The sequence below is a fragment of the Pelodiscus sinensis genome, chromosome 3, assembly GCF_052426305.1.
Source record: "Pelodiscus sinensis isolate ZL-2025 chromosome 3, ASM5242630v1, whole genome shotgun sequence".
NCBI lineage: Eukaryota > Metazoa > Chordata > Testudines > Trionychidae > Pelodiscus > Pelodiscus sinensis.
In genome coordinates, this window is record NC_143054.1 from 86,084,275 (window position 1) to 86,101,708 (window position 17,434).

The following is a 17,434-nucleotide window of genomic DNA, read 5'->3' on the forward strand; positions in this document are numbered from 1 at the left end:
TAAGACATTGAGTTTAGGGGTTAGAATAAGGCTTGAGGCCTATGAACTTTGGCACTGATAAATTGCCCACAGGTTAGCATTAGTGATGTTGAAATGACACTAGTGGTTCTGTAGGACTCAGCCTACTCTTTGCTCCCCTGGCTCATGAAACCATACGCCAGCCACCTGGACAGTACCAAGGAAATATTCAGCTCCCCGTTTAGCAGGTGCAAAATGACAACTGAATGTCATTTTGGTTGAGCAAAAGGACATTGGCATTGTTTATTCACAAGATTTCATCTCTATGAGAAAACTATCCCAGTGGCAAAAGCTGCCTGCTGTGTTCTGCATCATCTGTGTGAAGCAAAGGGGGAAAAGCTGCTGCTGAGGTGGAGGGTGGAAGTGGCATGGCTGTCTGCTGAATTTGAAAAGCCAGAAAAAAGGGCTGTCAGAAAAGCCAAATGAGGAGCAGTAAGGCTAAGGGATGCTTTGAAAGAGTGTTCTAGGAATAAGCCATAGTACATGGGATGTGGTGTACAGTGCTCTATCTGGCCCTGCAGTCTGGGGACTTGTTGAGACAATGCACCTATTCATTCCATGGTGCTAGCTATACATTTATGATTACTAAGCTATGTTTGTCACCGATCCTATGTGTTGTCTCAAGTGCACCATAACAAGTGAGTGGGTGTTGTCACTTCTGCCAGGCATTCTGTTGCATATGTTGGGAATTAGTAAAGATCAACAAAAGAGTTTTATTAAGTAACAAAAACACTTTGAAAAAATTCTATGCAAGTTAAAAACAAATACAACAAAAAAAAATTCATACATTTATGGAACAGAGTTAAAGATGGGAAAGGAACATCCATGTCTGTTTTAGCTATGCATACACCCCTGGGCTGTGTCTAGACTGGCAAGTTTTTCCGGAAAATCAGCCGCTTTTCCGGAAAAACTTGCCAGCTGTCTACACTGGCTGCTTGAATTTCCGGAAAAGCACTGACAATCTCATGTAAGATCGTCAGTGATTTTCCGGAAATACTATGCTGCTCCCCTTCGGGCAAAAGTCTTTTTCCAAAAGACTTTTGTGCAAAAGGGCCAGTGTAGACAGCACAGTACTGTTTTCCGTAAAAAAGCCCCGATCGCGAAAATGGCGATCTGGGCTTTTTTGTGGAAAAAAAGATTGGCCACAGACGCTTTTCCGCAAAAAGTGCTTTTCCAGAAAAGTGTCCTGCCAATCTAGACGCGCTTTTCCGAAAATGCTTTTAACGGAAAACTTTTCCGTTAAAAGCATTTCCGGAAAATCTTGCCAGTGTAGACATAGCACCCGTGTCTTTCACAGGTCAATAAATGTGAAGCTGTCATTGTCCTGAGTGTCAGCTAGTCTGGAGTGGTAGGATAGAGATGCACCCCCTAATGCGACATGATTTGCAAGGGGTAGATGTACTCCAGGTGCTATACTGGAGTTCTCCATGGACTGCAAAGAGAGGTAAGCCTGGGACTGAACCTGTCAGTCTACAAGAGTGTGCAGCATCTGTTTGCTGCTTTAGAAGCCCCATTATGTTCCAGTGCCTCTCCCTCTCCTTTTTCTGCTGGGACTCCTGAATCTTTCTCCTGTCCATCTTTACTTCTCCAGGCTGTGCTCACCATCTGAGACAGCACTGGCTTGAACTGCTCTTCTCAAGTCCTTTTCTTTCTCCTCCTTCTCTGGCTCAAGAATCCCAAAGAGATAGAGGAGGAAACCGTCAAAGCAGCAGTGGCAGCAGCAAGAGATAAAACACCCAGAAGTACCATTGCCAATAGAGTCATAAAGGTAAGATTCAAAACCTTCTTTCCTTGTTCCCAGAGTTTTAACCAAGCCAGGCTTATTGGCACTTCTGCTCTGGAGCACTTGTGCAGAGCACCACTCACAGCACCAGCCATGCTGAGTCTGGCTGGCGAGAGTGAGAGAAATGAGGAAGGAATTGATTGGTTGTATGGAACTATGTGTCTAGGGCAACAGCACTGGATACTGATGCTATTTTTCACAGCCAGAGTTGATTTTAGCTGATATCTCACTCCTGAGTATAGCAAAGGCAGAGACTGCACAGCGGCTGCTGGCATCCTGAAGCTCCCCAGCCCAATTGCTGCTAGCCTGTGCGCTGCAGCACAAGTTACCACTGGCTGGTGCTGGGAAGTGTCCTACCACAGAGGCAGAAATAAGGCTGCTGTCTCTAGAAACTTTTGGGAGAGGACTGTAGTACCTCCATGGAAGTGTCATCAACATCTTGCAGGAAGTTTCAAGGGACCTCCCCATGTACATAAACAAAGTGCTTGACATGGCAATGAAAAGCAGGCAACTCTGCCTCTCTTTGTTGCACTGTTACCTCTTCTAGTATGAGTAAATTAAGGAGAAGTGGATAGCTGTGTCTTGCTAAGTTGATGGGCATCATGAGTATATCTCTGCAATGGGAAATACATTTACACACTTACATGAGGTTCATTCCTCTTCATTGGGCGTTGCCTATGCTCAGCTACTAGGACCAACTGGACTGCAGTAGGCTTCAAATAACCCTGGCTAGTAACATAGGTGGATCCCTTAGGTTGCATGTTCTCCATCCTCCTCCTCCCCACTTCCTCCTTGTTCCTTGCCATGTCAACCACCCAACAAAAATGTCCAGAAACTGTCCACAGTGGTCGAGTAGGGCCTGCAGCACCAGGGAGAAAAATAGCCCTTCCTGTTAATGTACTTGGTGGCTCCATACTGTGGTGGGCGGATCGGAATGTGGGTCCCATGGATCGCTCCTCCGCAGTTCAGGAAGCTCAGGGCAGCAAATCCAGCCACGATCAGGTCCTGGTCTCTGAGGCGTATGACCCTGTGCAGCAGGACAGAGTTGATGGCCCTCACAACCTGCAGAAGGAGACAAAGAAACACACAAAACATAGAATGAGAGGGAATGCCTGAGTCCTCAGGAGGTGCCCATCCCCTCCTCCCCCCTCAAATGCCCCAGGAGCCACCCCGTATGAGGCTGCCCACCCAGCAGCAGGGCTGTGTGAGAGCAGGATGGTACAACCCCCCCGGGAACGGGGCTTCCCCCACTCCCACTTCACCTCCACATTCCCCCACCCCTTTCCCTAGGGTCCCCCTTTTCCAGGACTCCCCTCCCCCCCACAGGGACTGCAGCCCAAGAGTGCCTTACCTCCATGAGGAAGACCCTGATAGTGGACTTCCCCACACCAAACTGGTTTCCCACTGACGGGTAGCTATCGGGGGTGGTGAGCTTCCAGACGGCAATAGTGACCCGCTTCTCCAGGGGGATGGCAGCCTGAAGGTGGGTGTTGCGTCTCCAGAGGGCAGGGGTGAGCCAAGCACACATCTCCAAGAAGATGGTCTTCCATGTGCAGAAGTTGTTGAGACACTGCTGGTTGTCCCACTGCTCCATCACCAACTGGTACTACCAGTCGGAACTGGTGTCCAGCCTCCAGAATTGTCTCTCAACTGGGGGGTGCAGGTGCAAGGGCCTTGCTCCCACACCCAAGCAGAGGGACTCACAGATGAGCTCTCAGTCAAGCTGGGGCAGGATCATCAAGACGGTCTGCACAAACTGCTGCATAACCTGCAGCATGGCTGTGTTGGGCCATCGCATGCCCAGGGGCAGCTCTGGCTCCATAGCAAAAAAAAAAAAAAAAAAAAAAAAAAGCTGTGGCGTCCAGCAAAGCTGGACAACCAGAGCACACACTGCTAAAGCTTGCTCTCCCTTGTAGAAGTAGGCAAGCCGGCAGCAGAACCTGAGAAACGGCTGTCCCGGGGGTCCCATTAAGCTCACGTCTCAGATAGCCTTAGGCAACAGCACCCGGAAGCAACTGCTGACCTAATGCCCTGGCTGAAGTGGTTCCGGGTGGCCTTTTATGCAAGAGAGCATCCAATCAGTGTGGATGCTCTCTTTCAAAAGAAGTTTTTTTGGAAGATCACTTCCGAAAAAGCTTTTTTTTTTGAAAGAAGCTTTCAGTCTAGACGTACCTAAAGAAAGAAAGAGATGGGACTGTGATTTTTCTTTCTTTCTTTCTTTCTTTCTTTCTTTCTTTCTTTCTTTCTTTCTTTCTTTCTTTCTTTCTTTCTTTCTTTCTTTCTTTCTTTCTTTCTTTCTTTCTTTCTTTCTTTCTTTCTTTCTTTCGCTTAGTTATCTGTAGATCACAAAAGCTTATGTCCTAATACCCCAATAATTTTTTTATTTCTTAAAATGCCACTGGATTCCTTGTTGTTTTTGCTGAAACAGACTAACATGACTAGCTCTCTGAAAGTGGTAAAGGCCTAAGAAGACATTTTTGTTTTACCGTCTACCCTAGCACAGCATAGAGCAGTTCTCCTTTGGGGTGAGGGAAAATAGTGATGTCTTCACAGTATAAGAATTAGTTGTCCATACACATAAAAGCTCAGCTCTGTTTAATTGCTGGATTTTATGTGTGTGTCTGCATAGGTGCCAAATGAATTGCTTACAAAATAATTCCCTCTTAACCAGGCTCTCAGGGAAACTCCAGATATTGTCACTTCTGTGTCTGCAGATCTGTAATATGGGACATTTTAATCACAATAAATCAGAATAATATTCCCAATAGAAATTCAACAGACATTTATTCTAAATTAAATGCATTCTCACCACAATCCTCTTTGTATCCTGATTTTTTGCCTTCTGACTAAAACGTTAACATACTCAGGTCCTGAAAATACAGGCTTTTCCCATTAGATCCATATCAAGGTCTCATTGCTCAACACAGAGAAAGCATTAGTCCTCCTTTTTGTTGTTTTTTATGTGAGTTGAGGTAGGAGAAGGAGCTGTTTTGAAAATGTGCCTATCAAATAGTGTCACTGAAAGAGAAAGTATGGAATTAATTTGTGAACGAAAGATCAATTGTTATTGTTAGCATGAAGGCAGCTAAAAGCATTGGTTGTTACAATTAGAGCAAGGAATCAAAACACTAGGCTGAGAGTACAAATCAAAGCTCTTCTCTGGTGGCATTCCCTCTAACCTCTGAATGAAGAGCATTGACTGAAAATAAATAAATTAGCGTCTCAATTTTTCTTGTATTACCATTAAATTCACTCTTGCCCCCACCTGCCACTAACAAGTTGAATAGTCAAGAGAGAGATTTACCTTGCTTTAAGCACTCAGGAATGAATAGTGCAGCCTTGTTATATGAAGCAGTATTGTCTCATAACTTCCTCTTCACCAGGCCTGCCAATGGGGGCAGAGAGGGACCAAAGTGGCAACTGCCCCAGGACCTGGTGATTCTAAGGGGGTCGGGGCTCCCATCCACTGTGGCTGGAGTCCCAGGCCCTTTAGGATCACAGCTGGAGTGCTATGCTATGCACTCCTGAGCCCCATACTATGCACTCTACGGGCACTGAGGGCCGGGGGGAGGGAGGTACCAGGTCATCTAGGTGGCACTGAGGGCTGGCTGCCCCAGCCTTGTCCTTTCTGCCCAAGACCTTGCCTCCTCTGGGGAGCACAGAGCTGGCCCCCACTCCACATTTCCCAAGGGCCCAGAGATCCTGTTGGCTCTCCTGCTCTCTATTCATGTCTCTGTGTTGAAATTCAGTTATTGCCTCTTGTTTTGACCATAGATTGTGAGCTCTTCTGGTCAGGAATTGTCTTTTTTTTCTGTTTGTTTAGTGCCTAGCATAATGAGGCATCAGCCCATGACTGGAGCCCTTACGCACTACAGTAATGTCCTGAACAAGTTTAATATTGCATGTGGAGGTAGGAAAAGTTCTTCAATTGGTAGACCTTTACCAGAACACTGCTTTGCCTTAGCAGAGGGAAGGAGTCAGTGAGCTAGTGGGTCATGTCTATCTTTGTCACAAGGTTCTTGATGCTTTTTGCTTCCTCAGTAGTTCTAGGAGGGGGTCTTGGAGTATTTTGGTGCTTCATTTCTGATCCTAGTGTAGTCCAAGGTCGAGTGTGCTTCACAAACTATCCTGGAAACTCTACATCGTGGACTATAAACTGTGACATGTTGGGAGAACTTCCTGGATCCTACCAGGATGTACCTTCTGCCTCCCAGCAAGCTCTCAGTACTGTCTGAGCTGGGAGCACGTAGGCTGTACGCAGAGAGGCTGAACTGTAATCCTGTTCTGTATTCTCTACAGAATAAAGCCTGGTTCTGGTGGTTTGTCAGAGTGGGTATAGTCTGAGATGAACACACTGACACACAGCACTGAGCAAAGGAGTCACAGGCTCCCAAAGCTGTGCAGAAAGTCACAAAGCCTCCCTTATGTTAAATAACTTCATACTGGGCTAGTGAACAGGAGGCGCTACACTAGGTAGAACCAGAAAGTGCCCACAAATAGATAGTGTGGAGGATGCTAGGAAACAAAAATCCTGACTATCCCAAAGGTTCCATTTTTGAAGGTGAGCCTTATACAAATTATTATTCCTGGATCTGAATGTGTCAAGGCTGGTTCCCCACTCTGGTACTCCAAGTGCAGAAGGTGGGGGCCTACAAGAGACCTTAAATACCTTGCCTCTATAGACATCTGCTTGCAAAAACTCCCCAAGGTCACAGATTTCCTGCCCTTGGAAGGAAGCTGCCACTATCAAGTATAAAAAACACAACCCCTTCTTCTGAAAGCCAGGAAGAAACACATGAACTCCCCCCCCCCCCCCCCCCGCCCTCCGCCAAGCTCTTTTACCACAAGAGAGCTTGAGAAAAACAGAAAAACAAACTGCAATATCTGATAGCTGACCTTTTAGTCTTAGGCATACATACACAGACCTCCTGCTACTTCCCAGAACACATGAATAAAATCTTAAAAAGATGATTTAATTAACAAAACAAAAAGATACACTTAATAAAGCACGCTTGGTTACTAGGTGTTACAGAGCAACTGAGAAAAGAACAGATTAAATCACAGAGAAACTCTTATCTCTGGGTGCAACTTAGATACTCACTTTGGGGGAAGTTTAACCAAAGAACAAAACAAAACAAAAATAACCTGATCATGACTAAATATAATTTTTGTTTCCTATTTAATCACGATACACTTCAAGGTCCAGGCCGTTTCTCTGCCCAGTATTCCTTGTAGGCATGGTAGTCCTGCCTGGATTAATTCATCTTCTTCCCCCAGCTCCTGGCTTGAACTCACACAAAGGCTATATCTACACTGCAGAGCTTTTCCAGGATACCGGAGGTATCCTGGAAAAGCTATGCTGTGTCCTAGGAACGCGTCCGCTTTTTTGGAACAGTTTCTGAAAAAGCAGATGCATTATTTCAGCATCCCTGTATTCCTCATTGTATGAGGAACAAAGGATGTTCTGAAAAGAGGTTTTTCTGAAATTTGGCCCTGTGTAGACAGGCCAAATTTCAGAAAAGCCTCTTCTGGGGGAAAAAAAAAAAAAGCGGAAAAGATAAGCAAATTGCAGTTTGCAATTTGCGTATCTTTTTCTGATTTTTATTTGCAGTCTAGATATAGAAAGAGAACAGCAGTCAGGTATATCTTTTCAATTCAAATTTCAGCACTCCCCTAGCTACCTGAGTTTAACTCTTTAGTCACAGAATGATAGCCAGCACTCCTCCTATCCATCACAGAATGTTTGCCAGGCTTTGTACATAGTGATCTTGACTCACCCTGTTGGAACAAGGGATGCAAATATATCATGATCTTGCATATGAAAGGGGGATCTATGACGGAAAAGGCACTTGCTGTGCAGGAAGGCAGGCAGAGGTAATGTTACTCCCCTTCCAGAAGGAGTTCTGCTATGAACATAAGAGAAGTAGCTTGAAAGTTCTTCTAGGACCCCACAGGATCCAAACAGATAGACACATTATTAAGTTAGTTAGGGTATGTCTACACTAGCTCATTAATTCGAGCTAGGTAGGCAAATCAGGGAACCAGGGTTGCAAATGAAGCCCGGGATTTAAATATCCCGGGCTTTATTTGCATGTTCCTGTCCGGCCGACATCTTTAAATCCCCCTTAGTCCGAACGAACTGCCCGCGGCTACACATGGCAGTTTAAAGTTAATCTGAACTAAATCCTTAGTTGGGATTAACTCGTGGAATGAGAAGTAACAGTTAATCCAAACTAAGGATTTAGTTCGGATTAACTTTAAACTGCCGCTTGTAGCTGCAGGCAGTTCATTCGGACTAAAGGGGTGTGGCGGCACGTCGGGGTTCCCCCGCCTCCTGCACCCCGGTAGTGGCACGAACAGACTCCACCAGCCAGTAGAATAGAGGGAGTTTATTGCTTCTCCAGGATACAGCACAGCATAGATGTAATCTGGTTACAGGGCCAGGCCTAGGATGCCTCAGCCCCCCTTGAGATGGAGGAAACTGGGCCCCTAAATCCCAGCCCGTTGTTTAGGCTGCTTCTTCCATAATACCAGACAGAAACTAAAACCCTCTTCCAGCCCTGCCCCCCAGCCAAGTGTTAGTCTCCTCCCTCCTTCCTTTGTCTCCCTCCCTGAGCCTGGATGTCTGGGTTAATACACATTTGGGAGAGTCAGTGAGAATCTCCCATCACAGCGCAGGGGGACCCTGAGACACAGAGCAGACAGCACCCCCACTACGCCACAGGGGGATTTAAAAAATGGCGGCCGGACGGGAACATGCAAATAAAGCCCGGGATATTTAAATCCCGGGCTTCATTTGCAATCTTGGTTCCCTGATTTGCCTACCTAGCTCGAATTATCAAGCGTTTCTGGGCTGCCCTGATTTTTCCCAGTCTGGACCGCACTCACTAATTCCAGGGTACAGATAGAACAAGGGGGTTGTAGGCAACTTGAACCACTCTGGCCTCACTGCAGAACCTGGGAAAGACAGCGCTAGGATGTTTTGTGCTTGGGTACTCATAGGTGGCTACCACTTAACCAGCACATCTGGCACTAGGGCTGCAATATAGAGTCTATATAGAAAAACGTAGTAAATATTCCTTACAATAAATAATGTGTATAAAAGGTCAGCTGTTTGAGAAGGAAAATAAAGGCAAAGGTACAATCTGAAACTTTATTTCAGTCTCTTCAAACAAAGGGCATCAGTCTATCAAAGCCAGCTGTCCCTGGGGTAATCATTTACACCTGTATTTATCGAAGGAAATCCAAGTATATAGTGGACTAGAAAGCTTACTTGGAAAATAGCTGTGGAGCTTGCACTGGGCTTGGTAAAAGGTGTGCATGCTGATGTTTAGTTGCACATCCTAAGCTGTACCTTTGCAAGGCCAATGTTGTACCATGTACTATGTGATTGTTAATAGGAAAGTATTTCAGGGAACTTGTTACCAAAGTGGGCTGTGAGATTTCTAAAGGTAAAGATGGCATCCTTTGTGCGTATTCTTCAGCAAGGGTAGGAATGTTTCTTTTTTCCAGAGAATAGAGGCCAAGTATTTAGCTGGCGTAAACTGGCATGTATAGCTATATTGACTTCAGCAGTACTATGCCAGTTTATGCCAGCTGAAGTTCTGACTGCCCCTGAAGTAAATGATCCCCTAGTTGGGTGTGGACTGACTGCTACCCAAACCTAAAAATCTGAGATGTTTGTACAGTTCTCAGAGGCACACTTTGAAAACTGTAGACTTGTATCAAGTGTACCAGCAGATGGCAATCAAGAGTCTCAGATGTCATCATTAACACATGTAAGGCATTATCTTGCAGCAACAGGCCTCTTTCTTTCTCTGTTGGCTGGCCAGCCAACTGTATTTCAGTATACAGAAGGGAATATCATAGGCTTTTCAGTGACGTGACTCATTATCTGGCCCAGAAACTCACAGCTGTAAAATATAGATGCTCATCTGAAGAATCCAGAGTCTGTTAAAATGGTTAAAATGTTTTAGATTATGGTGAATAAGAAGTAAATGTGCTTACTCCAGTAACTGGTGAGATATCTGAGTCCTACAACTGATATCGAAAAGTTACAGACTGTTCAACAGAGAGAAAAAGCATTGTCCAAAGTAAATGTTTCTAAGAATATCACAGAAATTATTCCTTTTGCCCTTAATTAATTGTTACACAAAATGTCTATCTAACTTCTTCTCTGTAACAAATCCAAGGGCAATGACAAGAAATGTGCTTTGGTTTAGAGACCGAAATGCAAAAGGCATTTGAGCAGAACAAGAGGAAAATAATAGCCACAGAAGTGTTGTTGGTTTTATTTTCTCTTTGGCTGCATTTCTTACATGAGCACATGCCGAAGATCCAATGGCCAAAATACTGGCATTCAGCATAAGTCAACTGAAAAACTGGGAAATGAGGAGGGGTTAGCCCAGGCACCATTAGGCATGAAATCCACCACCAAAGTCCTACTTTCAGCTCTTTCAAAAAAGAAATTTCAGGCAACTGAAATGACAGTGGAGGCAGATAGGACCAGTCTTTAAAAACCTAACACTACATATATTAGAGTGTAGTGGGAGTGTGTTTCATTTTTAAGTAGAGCCATCTGCAGGCTGAAAAAAATAAGAAGTCTGGTGCTGTCTGTGGAATGTGGATAATTCCCTTGCAATGACACCAAAATCCTTGCAGGCCCTACTAGTGGAGTAAAGCTATATTGAGGGCACGTCTACACTAGAGAGAAGATCTAGGTTCCAATTTAGTGGGTGTAGCATAGACCCGCTAGATCAAACTCAAAGGGTGCTCCCATCGGCACTGGTACTAATGCTCCTAATGAGGAGTAAGGGAAGCTGAGGGGAGTGTTTGCTCCTGTTGGCCTCCCGCCATGTGGTTGATACAGAAATGAGATTTAAGATACATCAGATCTATGTAATTTACATAGTTGGAGTCACGTATCTTACATCAACCTACCCATGTAGTGTACACCAGGCCTAAGAGAGTTAAAATGAAAGCTGTCAGCAACCAGTGATTTTGGGTGGTCAGGTTTGGATCCACATACAGAAGAGGCTGATGTACTATCTCTTATCTCTTGCATGTCAATAGATCCACAATTACCTGCCATTCTTCCTTTATTGAAAAGTGAATTTGCTAGAATGTGTCAGCCTTTCTGTAGAATGTTTGAGCTACCCTCTTGAGTTCAATAGCAAAGCCTCTGTCAGGATTATAGTTCTCAAGGACAATTTTAACAATGTAAAAATGAGATTTTTTTCCATGCAACTCTATAGGCACTTAGAGTAATTTCTATTTAGTCCTTCATATCACTTTCTTGGATTCATCCCTCTTCAGTTTTATTGGGTGAACTAAAATGGGAGGGGTTTCCTCACTATGAAAGCTCCTTGTACCCACCCATACATCTTGCTGTGAATCCATTCAGTCACAATTTTGGGGGCAGAGGAAAGATGGCTCCTGAAAAGTCTAGCCTTGAAATGACAAGGGTGAGGCTCTATGTGTCAGCCTCATGAAGAATTAATATGATCTGGCAAAGGAAAACTTGCTAGCTTTCCCCAGGAGATTTAAAAGCCAAGGTAACCTATGATGCCCAGGACCTTATTGAACTAGAAAAACAGGAAGTCACATTAAGTATTTTTTCTTATGCAAAAATATTCAGTATTGCAGTGTTCACATATTATCTGTATTTGCCTTCAGGATATGCTGTCTGTTTTTATCATTTAATTAATTCATCTGTTTTTATTTTTGTGCCATATTTCACAGCCTGTCATTCAGGGACCTTCCGGCTAAGCTAAATGAAAATGGGCCCCATCAGTCCCAGCAGTTGAATCCTAATCCACTGACTCTGCTGGCTTTATTTCAGCAATGCCTTTCATACCATTGTACTAAGTAAGGTAACATCAATGGAATCCTCACTCTGGGTTGATTGTTACACCTCAACCATAAAAATACTAGCATTATGTAAGGGGACTGTTACCCCTTAGTAAAACTCTGTGGGAGTTTTTTGGTTTGCCAGCTCCCAGTTTCAAAAGGGGAAGGGTTCATTAGACTGGCAGACCCCAGAGACAATGGAAAGCAGCCAACACTCCAGCTCAGCCTGATTGACAGGTTGGACAGGCCAGTGAGGAAGGGGAGAGGCCAGGCCCCGTCCTCTCTGCGAGCTGGGATTGTTCTGGCTCTCTCTGAGCAAACAGAGAGCTGAGAGACAGCCCAAGGAGTGTAAGCTGTGTACTGAGGGGCAGTTTTTGCAGCAGCTGAGCCTGACACACACAGCTCAAGGAGCACAGACCTTGTGTTGAGCAGCAGACTGGCAGTGCTCAGAGAGCCAAAAGGAACAGAGAAGCAATGTAAGAAGCTAGAGACTGGCCAAGCAGCACCCTGCAGCTGGATGTGGTGAGCAGCTGCGAACTGCAAAGTGTGGGGAGAGGCTCTGGACTGGGAGAGGGGTCTGCCCACTTAGAGCTTGAGGCTGTGTGGTCACTGCCAGAGCAAGCGTGTCCAGCCTGCAGCCCCCCCTCCCCTGCAGCACATCCAAGGCCTCTAAGGGGCCTCTAAGGAAGAGACTGTGAACTGTCCTTACACTTTGCAGGCTGCTGTTTTGATGTCCCTGTGCTACAAAGCAGGGCTGTGTGTTCTCATTTAACCATTCTCATTTTTTTCTTATTCTATTCTCTTTAATCAGTTGATGTTTAATAAATTATATTTGCTTTGAACCTTATGAAGTGATTACTGGGCCAAGAAGGCTTGCAGTGTAAAGAGAGCACCTCGGAGTGGGGACACCCTAACTCCTGCCCCTAGTGACTACAAGGTCGGGGATTAAGCCCCAGGAAACCTGGGCCCAGCCTTGTTGGGGTTTCAAGGGCTCTGCTACTCAGGAGAGTGGAGTGGGAGCCCTCAGGATCAGGGAGGCCGTGGGGTAAAGGAAGTGGGAGCGGAGACTCAGATCCTTTCGCTGGTCCATTTCACCGGGGTGGTATAGAAGCCAGGAAGGTTCCCCACAATAGCGGGACCATTCCCCCGCTTACAATTATGAGACTTGCAACTGACTCAGTGGGCCCTGGGGTAAGGTTGGGGGGAGTGGCTTCATGCTCTGAGAGGGGATGGGTGTTGGGCAGAAAGGGCAGGGTAGCTGGTGCTCAGCACTACCTAGATTGTGCCCCATACTAGTGCCATCCGAGGCTCTGACAGCAATTTAAAGAACCTGCACCTCCAGCCACCATGGCCCAGGAGCCCTGGGCCTCTTTTGAATCATTGAGCCCTGAGGTAATTGACTCCTTTGCCCCTCCATTGTGGGCCTAGTTGCAACCCTTCTTCCACTTCAGCCTTGAGACAGAGTTTAACTTTCCTTTCTTGAGGCAACTGATCCTCTCCTGGCTACAAAGGATAGGAATCTTCACTGCCTTCCTTCTTGTAGCATGGTAGGGACAACTAGAGTACAATTCCTCATCTGTAAAAGCTTTAGGTTTCACCAGAGCTTCATTAATCCCCCAATAACTTGGTCCAGTTTTTTAAAGTCACTAATGTTCTGATAAATGCTTGCTCCTTATGGACTTCCAAAATATTAGCTATAGGTCAATGATCATCAACTCACTTCAGATGAATTTCAGGCAGTCTTTAAGAGCAATGGTAAAAAATCAGATGCTTACTCTCCTCCATCAAGCCAAGTGGCTTCTTCCAGAAATCAGGAGATGTACAAAGTATTAACTACTGAGTTGCTGTACAGCAAAATGTTGTTCTTGACTATGTCAACCTTCAGGAAACCATGTTGAAAATGCCTACCAAATTGAAACAATATGTAAGGGCCGATCCATGCTCCTAACATAACAAATGGGGTGAATTACAACAGATGTTAGTTACTTCAGTTGGACCCTGTTGTTACATAATAAGATATGTTGTGCTTGGCTGGCTAGTTAAGTTGAATAATTGTTCCTGTCTGACAATGTACTTGTTAACATTGCTAGGTGGTATTAACAATATTATAAATTTAACTGTCAGGTCACCTAAAGCTCTTGTATAGTTTTCTACTTTATTATTTAAATCTAAATTAAATGAAGTCAATTCAGTGTCTGTAGCAAATGGACTTTAACTAAATTGCCTTTAGGTTTTTTAATCACCAGATGAATGTCCATACACAGACTTACACCAAAATAGTTGCATCACTTTTATGAAGCCCTTCAAGTTAAATTAGTGCAAGTATGTGGATGGACTAGCCCTCCAAAACAGTTTGTTCTTTCTTGAGACCTTAAATAAGTAATGCAATTTCAAGGAAACTAAACCAGAAATCAAAACAGCAAGCAAATATTCTCACCTGAAAACCAGTTGTTAAAGATAGTGTTATAAAAATGGTACCTGGTTCTTTAGCTTATTGTGACTCTATGCTAAAGTGTGCAAGACCTGTTAGTTACTAGGTTTACACATCAAGTCTGCACGTATCAGAGACCAGAAATACTGTTAAATGAAGAAAGTTTTGCCTTTCTACTATTTTTAGAGGCTTTGTTTCAGTCATTTAGTAAAGCACAGATTAAGTACCATGTGCCGTTCAGATGCATCTGACCCTCAAACTTTATAAAGGACAGAAGAAATATGCTGCTAAAATAAGATATTTATCCCAAGGACTGCCTGAAATTTCATTCCAAATGAAAGCAGATATATTTATTGGGTACAATATGAGATTCACATAAGAGCATGTCTGATTATATGCTTTGCACCCTATTGTAATCCAGCAACTAGAGTGTTAATTATCTTTCTGTAAACTGGTTAATTATAGCATTAGGACCCATTATGTTTGACTAGAAGCACCTGGGAAATGATTCACTGTCAGTACTGTTATAGCTTGCACCTGTATGCATTTGTACAGTTAATAGTGTGCTGTGAGCAACTAATGGAGTCTGCTTAGACTGCTGGCCTGAACTTTCTTGCTCCTAAAACATAAGCATTTTGGCTAAGGAAGTCTAGTTAAGTGGCTTGTGATTCCCCCCCCCCCCAAACACATGCACAGGCACACACCAGGGCTACATCTGCACTGCAGGCTTTTTGCTCAAGAACGGCCGTTCTTGCGCAAAAACTTGTGGAGTGTAAACGCTGCACGCATATTCTTGCACAAGTAAATTTACAGTAAAGCGTTGGAAAAGAGGGCTTCTTGCGCAAGAGTTATTCCTCTCCCCATGAGGAATAAGCCCTCTTGTGCAAGAGCTCTTGCGCAAGAAGGCAGTGTGGATGGGGAACAGCAGTTTCTTGCACAAGAAACCCCTCTGGCTAAAATGGCCATCAGAGCTTTCTTGTGCAAGAGAGTGTCCACACTGCTATGGATGCTCTTGCGCAAAAGCACACGGCAGTATGGACGCGCTCTTGCACAAGACCTTTTGCGCAAGAACTCTTGTGCAAAACAGTTCTTATGCAAGAAGCCTGCAGTGTAGATGTAGCCCCAGAAGTCAGAGTGTCACAGTTTGTCCTCAATCGGAGAGACATATTTCATCTTTACTCTATAAACTGAATTTATGGTCAGAGAGGGCCAAAAGATTGTTGTTTTCAATTCAAATTCAGTTTGAAGTTCTTATCTGTGAATGAGTTGCAGGGAAATTAGCTGTCCTTTCTACTTAAAAGTACTAGACCGTAACAATTTTTTACTGCCAATGTAAATACATTGTTGCAGACAATTTTTTCTAATGTTGTTACTAGGGCACTAGAATTTTAAAGAATAAGACTGTTTATTTTATTTCCTGTATTATAAATGATAAATTAAAATGTTCCTTTTAAAATTAATACCTAACTTTCAAAACCAGAAGAATTTAGTGTGGAAGTCTGAGGGGTTCAACAACCTTTATAATTACAACACTATACATAGTTATCAAATACAACAATACAATGTAAATCTTCAAAAAAAGTTATTAACACAATTAAGCACATCCAGGCAAAATAATTTGTGCTGGAGTTTGAGTTTATGCTGAATATTGCAAGAATTTTGTACTTTCAGAAGAAAAAAAAACCATTTTACAACTTAAAACCAGTTTTTGAGAGTATGGAAACACATAGCTATGACAGCCAGTCAACCATAACTCTGTTCCCTTTGCAATGCTCACCCCCTAGCTTCCCTTTGTATATGTTTTATAACAGGTTGTTGAGGATTAAAGGCTCTAAGGGAGTGTTCCATGATGCTATTTAAGTGCTTATACTCCAGAGTTAGGCAGCTTAGTCTCTGTGCTGCCTAACTCTTCAGATACCTAACTTTTCACTGTAAAATTTCCTAGCCAACTACATTTTAGACCATGGGGTATTCATAGTGCTGCCTTCATCTAGGTACCCAGATGTCTGTCGCCCATCTAAGTCCCAAGGTGATTGGTATATCAGGGGAAATGCAGGCATTCAGTCACCTAAGTTGCATGTATAGCCTAATCCAGCGGGCACAGTCAGAGGTTGTGTACTAGACCACACCCCATTAAATATCGAGCTGGAGGAGAAGACAGCCAACTCATAACTTTTAACTCAATGGCTAGAGCACTTACCCAGGATCTGGGAGTCCCAAATTTCAGTTCCCCCTCCTGCCAGAAAGGGAGAAGTGATTTCAACTCTCCCCTCTCAGGTGCCATGGACCAGTGAGAGCGAAAGAGAGTGAGAAAGACTTTGGAACCTGGTAATTAGGGCTAGGAATCTAGTCTCCATGCTTCACACTTTCAGTATTTATTCATATTGGAATAGCTATAAAAGGAGAGACTGAGACACCCCACACATTAGAACATCCCTTAATACAGAGGTGGGGAACCTTTTTTGGGTTGGGGGCTGCTGACCAACAAAAAATCAGTCAGGGGCCACACACAAATGAGAAAGGGGGAAAAAAATCCTCACTGACATGTGCCCTGACCATGAGGGGAAAAAGATGCTCCTTACACTCCCCTCACACACCAGAACCTAGGGGGCCCAGGCTCATAGATTTTGTGTGCTCCAGCTCCACAGAGCATCTGCCCACTGGGCCTGAGGTTCTCCACCCCTGCCTAAGGGCTCATCTAGACTACACGGAAGATTTGAAAGACAGGCTTCACTTTTGAAAGTGAAAGTAATCAAGATACCTTTTTTTTTGGCAACTCCCCCCCTTTTTCAAAAAGCCGCGTAAACCTCATTTGTTGAGGAAAAGCAGCTTTTCAAAAAAGGGGGGAGGGTTGCCGGAAAAACCCGCATCTTAATTACTTTCACTTTCGAAAGCTCTGCTTTCAAAAGTGAGTTCCATAGGAATTTGCATATCCTCTTTTGAATCTTCTGCGTAGTCCAGATGAGCCCTTAGTGGTTAGAGTGCTCTTTTGAAATCTTCTGTGCCAAATACCTTTTCCTCTTTCGGGGAATTGAATGAACCTGTGTCTCCCACATCCCAAGCAAGTGCTCTCTATCCAGTGATTTTCAACCTTTTTTGGGTTCAGGAACCGTTTGTAAAAGTTTATGGCCTATCATGACAAAGTAAATAGCGTAGGGGTGGAGGGCCTGGGATGGTTTTGGTCAGATCCTGTCCCCTGGGGGAAGGGTTGGGTCTGCCCAGCACTCTCCCCAGAGTGGTAGCTTGGAGCTCCTGTGTTGTGGTGCTAATGAGGATTCTGAAATATGGAGGAGATGCTTTCAGTTAGAATATGATGGTTCTTCTGCTGTCCCTGCTCATTAGCAGGAATTGAA